Source organism: Ixodes scapularis, unplaced genomic scaffold (genome assembly GCF_016920785.2).
Source record: "Ixodes scapularis isolate PalLabHiFi unplaced genomic scaffold, ASM1692078v2 PGA_scaffold2__306_contigs__length_199485367, whole genome shotgun sequence".
In the NCBI taxonomy this organism is placed as follows: Eukaryota; Metazoa; Arthropoda; class Arachnida; order Ixodida; family Ixodidae; genus Ixodes; species Ixodes scapularis.
In genome coordinates, this window is record NW_024609857.1 from 18383552 (window position 1) to 18390666 (window position 7115).

The window sequence follows — 7115 nt, forward strand, 5'->3', positions numbered from 1 at the left end:
CCAGTGTCTGCTAACACTCCAGAAGGGCAGACTTGTCTACGAGTTGTTGCTCTCATCAACGAGGTCCAGATTGATCCGATTTCAGCCCATTTCGCTTTCTGGCGAGGAATAATTAAACATTTATTTCTGTTTGATCGCGCGTTGTGGTAGGGAGGGGTGCGTAGCAGCTGTGAACGGAACTACGCCGCACAGAGTAAAGCATGTCACCCTAAACCGACTTAAGACTTACGGGCCGCTAGAATAAAAGAGAATGCACCTGGGTTCCCAGCAATCTCAATGTTTTTGGTGCGGTATACTTTTAATTGAAACCCGGCATTAGTCACTGCTCCTTTAATAAGATCCTCGCTGAGGTCCTCCGCATTAACGCCGATATTTTTCGGAAAGAAACTCTTCACACTACTCATACCGCCCAGGAGGAACAAGCCGCCGGGTTTGACAAGTGATCCGACGTTGTTAACCACACTTCGGAAGGATTCGTGGTCCGCCGTGGCACTTTCCAGGCAGTTGCAGGAAAGAACGACGTCGAAGGTTTCTTTGTGTTCTCCGGGGAGCACTCCAGGTTCCAGGACATTGAGGGAACCACCTTCCGGATGGAGGAACGCGTGCGCTCCATTATTTCGGACGCCCCCTTCTTGACGTCGCTGTAAAGCAGAACAAGGAAGATGCCATTAACCTGTATTTTGCTGCGATGCCTGACATGATGCTTGAGGACATATTGAAAATCTCTGGGCTCAAGATAATTTTTTTTAATAATAATAATACTGCGTTTTTGTTTAGACACCTTGAGGCCAGTAATCCTCTATCGGCTTCTGATCGTCTGTATATGAAAAATTTAGCCAGTAATGTACCACGGCTAGCCTGAGGCCTTTCCCGTGCATCACGCAGTTATGATAACCTACCACACGCCGGTGCGATGCTCATTTATATCGAAACGGGAAGGAGAGGAAATTGAAGGGGATTTTTTAAAGGTTTCTTGAGCATGAATATTGTCACTAGACGTCTCCGAGAGTTTCCTAGAAGTCTTGCTTGGCACATATGGCCGCTTCATTTAGGGCAAAATACGATTATACTGCAGGGGCGAACATATTTAACTATATAGCTTGGAAACTACCATAAAGTGATTCAAACTCAGCCTGCACCGTCGTCATAATTAACATAAATTACAATTTTGTTCGAAGAAATTCAACTGATACATAATTATGGCTTAGTAAGGAATATTATTGGGAATTTAACAACCAGTGTATTCTCGGTGGCGAAGACAACTATTGAGCTGATTGTTGCATACTTCTTCTGATGAGTTAGCTGCACGGAAGTCCTTTGCATAACGCTTACGGAAGAAATGCTTGTACGTAGAAAAATATTTTACATGGTACATTAAAGACAATCTTAGATCCCAGGTCAAAGATTCTCCCAATGTGAAAAAAATTACTTAATGAGAAAACCATTAAAAGGAATACAAAAGGTTTATACTCAAAATTTCTACACACTGTTCAGACACAACCGATGGTATCGTCAATACATGAGACACTCGACCGCTTTTACATTCACCCCGCATGTTCACCGCAACAACGAAGAGTCGAGTAATACAATTGTTGGACAGAAAAGAAATATGGCTGTTTTTCTCAGGGTGGTGCCGCCAATGTTTGCCCCAACAGCGCACCGGAGTTAGCCAATATCTGAAGCGTGCTGCAGATATTGTTAGCGTTGGAAGCCATCTGTCACTTCACAAGTTGGACGCAACTCGATTATTCGTCGATGGATGTAGATTTACCAAGTGCTAGCGGTCAAGTCACCGAGTGATCACGTTATATTTGTGAGCCACAATCAACCCTCTGGACAAACATGTTCGATTAAATATTAAGTTAATAAGGAATTTTACGATGAGAAAAATATGATTTACCTTAATACTTCGCGTTAATCTGATTGACACAGAATGCTTAATGTGTTCCGAGTCAAGCTGTTTGAGTTTGTTTGAAACTGCTTCACAAGTTTTGCAAGTTTAATTCTTAGGACCTTTTTGTCAGGGATATCGACAGAAAGATGGAGCGCTTTTTTCTTCAGTCGGCTTTTTCCGAAGTATTATGGTGAGATAAAATGTTTTGCGACTGACCAATCACGAGCCACCCATCTGCTTTTAAGCACAGCCAAGGCGTTTCGTGCTATGCTACGTAAGTGGCGTGTTTTTTTACGCCATCCGTTACTATGGGCCACGTTGTCACGTTATTTGTGCAACCGTGACCACATGACGTCATGCGATAATGCAAAATACCGTTACGTGATCAGTTTAAATGACACTATGGTATGCGACATAATGAATTCATGTCACGAGGCGTCACGTAAATATAGTCTATGTGATATCATAGCCTATAAGAAATACTTGCTCACGTAGCCATTGGTATACCTACGTGATAACGTGACCCCACATAACACCTGCGTACGCTGGAACAACATATCGTCTTGCGGAAACAAACAGCTCTGACCAGTAGTCATCCTATTCGCTCAATTGGTCAGGTGAAGAGTTTCAGACAACAGAGCCTCAGGTTCGTAGTGCGATTCCTGGAGAGGCACAAACTGTTTTTCTAAAGAAGCCCGGTGGAACCACAATGGGAGACCATAGTTTCGTCAGGTTTTATATCGTTAGACATGGAAAATAACCCTAGAACGTTTTCTCTAAAATTAAATGCTCATCAAGAGTTTTCTTCTTTAGACTTCACGGCGGACGTAATTCTGGCTCCCTACCCCAAGTGCTCGTTCATGTGTTCCATTATTCTACGCGAAGTAAGAAATATTAATACCCCCAAACATTCGTGTCTTTTTTTGTGTTGATGTATATACCTATAGCCTTCCAAGGCAGCGACTTGCTCGGCACGGTCTGTCCAATCGATGGCATCTTCGCTTTTGTTCAGCCACTTCTCCAGCTCCTTCCTGTTGTCTTCGACCAAGTCACTGAGCACGATGTCCTTGTATCGATTAGAGGACATGAAAGAATACCAGACCAACGGTCCGACGCCCACCTCCAGGAGAGTCTTGCCCTGAGCCAAATCTGTGGAAGGCACATGAGAGTTACTTTTTGCTCCAGCTCACTTCTGAACACACACCGATTTAACATTTCTTAAGAATTTTTTGAAAAATGCTCCCTCTATTTTGCGGTTATGATTCCTGAATCTTCATATTCATTCTCTTCTTCAGGACAGACACTGGACACTTCGCGCAATCCAAATTCATTTAAGAAAACAGGTTTTCGCTCCTATCGCTTTGACGAGAGCTATCGCTGACGTCACATGGGGAACTTTGGTTATTTTAAAGAATCTGCATTTGAACGGAGCGTGAACTATCACAAAAAGATTATGTTGTTTCCGTCTCGTGTATTTGAGCTTTTATTTAGCGAACTAGCAAAAACGTTTTAATTACTCGTCTTTTTTAGAGCGCAGCTCTTAATCGCCGGTTTCCGGCTTGAGCGGCGTCGCCATCGGCGTCGGCGTCGGCGTAACCGCGCGGTGCATTGTGAGAAACGTCCCATAATTTACCGCGCCGAAACGTCACGCGACATTTCGGCATGGTGATGTTTCCGCACCGTGCCGAAACGTCACGGGTGAAGCTTCCGCATGTGATTTCCACCGATACGTCCCGGTGCCGAAACGTCGCGAGTGACGTTCCGGCACGGTGAGGTTTCGGCACGGTGAAGTTTCCGCACGGTGCCGAAACGTCACGGGTGAAGCTTCCGCATGTGATTTCCACCGATACGTCACGGTGCCGAAACGTCGCGAGTGACGTTCCGGCACAGTGGTTTCGGCGCGGTGAGGTTTCCGCATTAGGCCGAAACGTCGCGAGTGACGTTCCGGCACAGTGGTTTCGGCACGGTGAGGTTTCCGCACGGTGCCGAAACGTCGCGTGACTTCACCGAAACGTCGTGTGACGTTTCGGCACCTCGCCGAAACTTCGGATGACGAAACGCGTTTCGCGTGTGAAAGAAGGAGAAGGAGAGGGTACTGATGAGGAGAAGGGGTATACCACCCCTCAGTACCCTTCCCTCCTCCTCCCCAAGAGCTGCGCTCTAATTCGGCGTTACAGGGAGTTGTAAACGTCTGTCTTTTTTATTTCTTTTGCCTTACAACGAATATTTTATTTATAGATTTAAAGGTAGACCGGGATGCGGTCTGACCCCGTCATGAAATATTGATTTGAAAAAAAAAATTATTAATAGGTGTTACGGGACGAGAAGTGTCACCCTTGCGCATGGCTTAGATTGGGGTCAAAGCCGGCCAAGTGCGATATGTGATGTATCCCTCCACCCTCTGCCGGCTGCGATAACGGCACCATTTTCAACCTAAATTTCGGTTTGAAACCGTGTACATGGGCGACATTTCTCGTCAATTAGCATGCACCACAATATTTTCATCAAACTTTCACGGTATTGAGCTCCAGCGTCAATTCCTCATACACATTATATCACTCAAAATTGAAAATAAAGAAAGAAGAAACATTTAACGGGTGAAAATTATTGTGCCTATAATAAATATTTGGTCCAAAAACATATATGATTAGATAAGATCATATAGGAGCATTAAGAACATTATAAAAAATAGGAATGATAAAATATTACATATGACGTTACAAAAAACTTGGGACCAGTTTCTTATAACTTCTTACATACTCTTAAATTATTCTCGTATATACTCATATGATGTTATTTAATCATGTGCGTTTATTGAACCAATAGCTTTCTTGGACCAATATAGGTATTGCAACAGGGTTTATTGAATTCGCCAAACAATTAACCAATTTTTCCCTCTTTTTATCGATCCCTATAGCCAACAACTTGTCTAGAGGGCTAAGAAACAGTAACTAGAAGTTCTCTTTCTACTTCATAATATATCGACTAGAAAACTCTATAAAAGGCGCAACACTAATGCGAAGAAGAGATGATTTGTTTTTGTTCTTCTCTTTAAATATGAAGAGTGGCGTAAACCTCCTGGCTTGCTGGCAGATTAGTGCTCACGGAGAGCACTAACCCAAAAATTGATTATGCGTTTGAACTAACAATCTCGCGCAATGACCGCTCGACACTTTCCACGCGAACACGACATGGGCACTTTTATAGTGTGTATTTTACTTTGAAGGGATAACTGCGAGTCACGCATGCACACGTGACTGAAATAAAGTAACTGGAAACCGTTACTCGCTACTCCCTCAAAAAGTAACTAAATAAATTACTCATTGACGCGATTAAAACGGAACGCTTTACTTCAACTTGTGTGTAAAGTGGTATTTTCTCGCCACTTGAAATCTGTCATTTTTTATTAAGCAGTAGCTGTGTCGTCGTTCATAATTCCTTAATTTTAACGCTTTCACTCACGTGGTTAAAGCGACATGCATGGTGGACATCTTTCTGCGGTCTATCTATCGTTCCCTTGCAATTCAAACTACAGGCGCGAGGTGGGTTGTAACAAGGTTGCCCTCCAGAGGTAACTAAATGCCATTACCTACTTGTTACCTCATTAAAGGAAACAGAAATTATTTAACCATTCCTTTCCTTAAAATGTAACTAGGTCGCTACTTTGTTAACAAAAAAGTAACGAGGTACGAGTAACACGTTGCCCGTAATACGTTACGTAAGGGTTCGTTGCGATAGCCACATTTCACCTCTTGCGCTTGAGTTCGAAATAAGCAGTTATAATCCTAGCAGTATTTTCGATGTTAGCCTGTAGAATCTAAAAGAAAGGTCACACATTATACGACGATTGTCGAGCATTCCAGATACTGCTACGTGAGGGAGCCAACCAAACGATCGTAATGCTTTTGCAGCTGGCTGTCGTAATTACAAAGGTTTGTCGACTCAATTAACGATTGATCATGCGTCTGCTGAAAACTATCAACATTACATCCGTTTTACACGCTCCTTAACATGGTTTCTCTACCTGTATTTAGCGTGTAGAACACAGGATGTTAAGCTCGTTATACAATGTTAAACAAAGAATAAACAGTGTGGTAAAAAAACTCGTTCGTTAAAAAACAACGTCTTCTTTACGGGATTAAAGGAATGTGAAAATGCTTGGTGCGTGTAAAACGTAACGCTTTGCACAAAGTTATCGCGCTATCAAGACCGTTCGCTTTGAAAGCATAACCAACATGGCGATGAGTTCTGTTTTAGCCTGATCCGTTACAGTCGTTTGACCTCAATGCTAAAATGTGCATGGGAATGGTGACATTACAGGGGCTAATAATTGGGATCAATGCGTAACGTTACCAAGGAATCATAAGTATTTATTAAAGAGTAACATTTTATTTTGGTATGTCCTACGAGTCTCACGAACGATAATGCTATCCTCGGGAATATCACGTTGCTTCAATACAGTGAGTAGAAATTAAAATTTTGCAGATGACATCTTTCAGGGGAATGCCAGGAGTTGTGCAGTTGGTCGGATAAAATCGAAGTATGGGACAGCACAGCCGACAACCACCCCTGCGTTACAAATCTTAGGCTTTCCTAAATCAAGGAGAGATCTCATGCTTATGCTTTGTAGGAAATTTATTTCAGCTCATATGCTCTAACCGCTCGGTTTTTGATTGATATGTTAACTCCGGAGACGCACATATATAACACAGGAAGCTCAGTCTTTAGAACGCTGAGCACAGCTTACCTGATTGAAAGATGCGGTGAAGTTCTTCTTGGTGAAAAATATTACCCGGCCCTTTCTTCCGGGCCGCATAAGACTTGCCTACGAAGGTTTTTTTGAAATGAGCAATAAGCTTTTGAGATTCCACGCTTCCCAACATGACCAAGCTTAAATTCCTGCAAGGTCGGATTTCTGTGGTAAAAAATGTAGGCTTGCGATGTAGTGTAGATAAATATATTTTTTTACTGCTTCTTGATTATTTTTTTATTTCTCTCTAAACAAGGGGAGGATGGAGGTAAGTAAAAAAAACTGCCATTTCAGCTTGACAAGGACCTTACCTCCCTGTACAGTACAGCGCGAAAGAGGACATCTGCAAATGCACATGCGGATGCAGTAAAAATGTGGGCTTGCGACGTAGATAGCTTTTTTTCTTTTACCCGCTTCTTGATAATTTTTATTTCTCTCCGAAGAGGGGGAGAAAGGCAGGTAGAGAAAAAA

General features: G+C 42.8%; 1 pseudogene; it reads right to left on the minus strand.

The window, feature by feature from the left end:
• Positions 1 to 218: 218 nt before the first annotated feature.
• Positions 219 to 6777, minus strand: LOC115309423 (annotated as a pseudogene).
• Between the last annotated feature and the right edge of the window lie 338 nt (positions 6778 to 7115).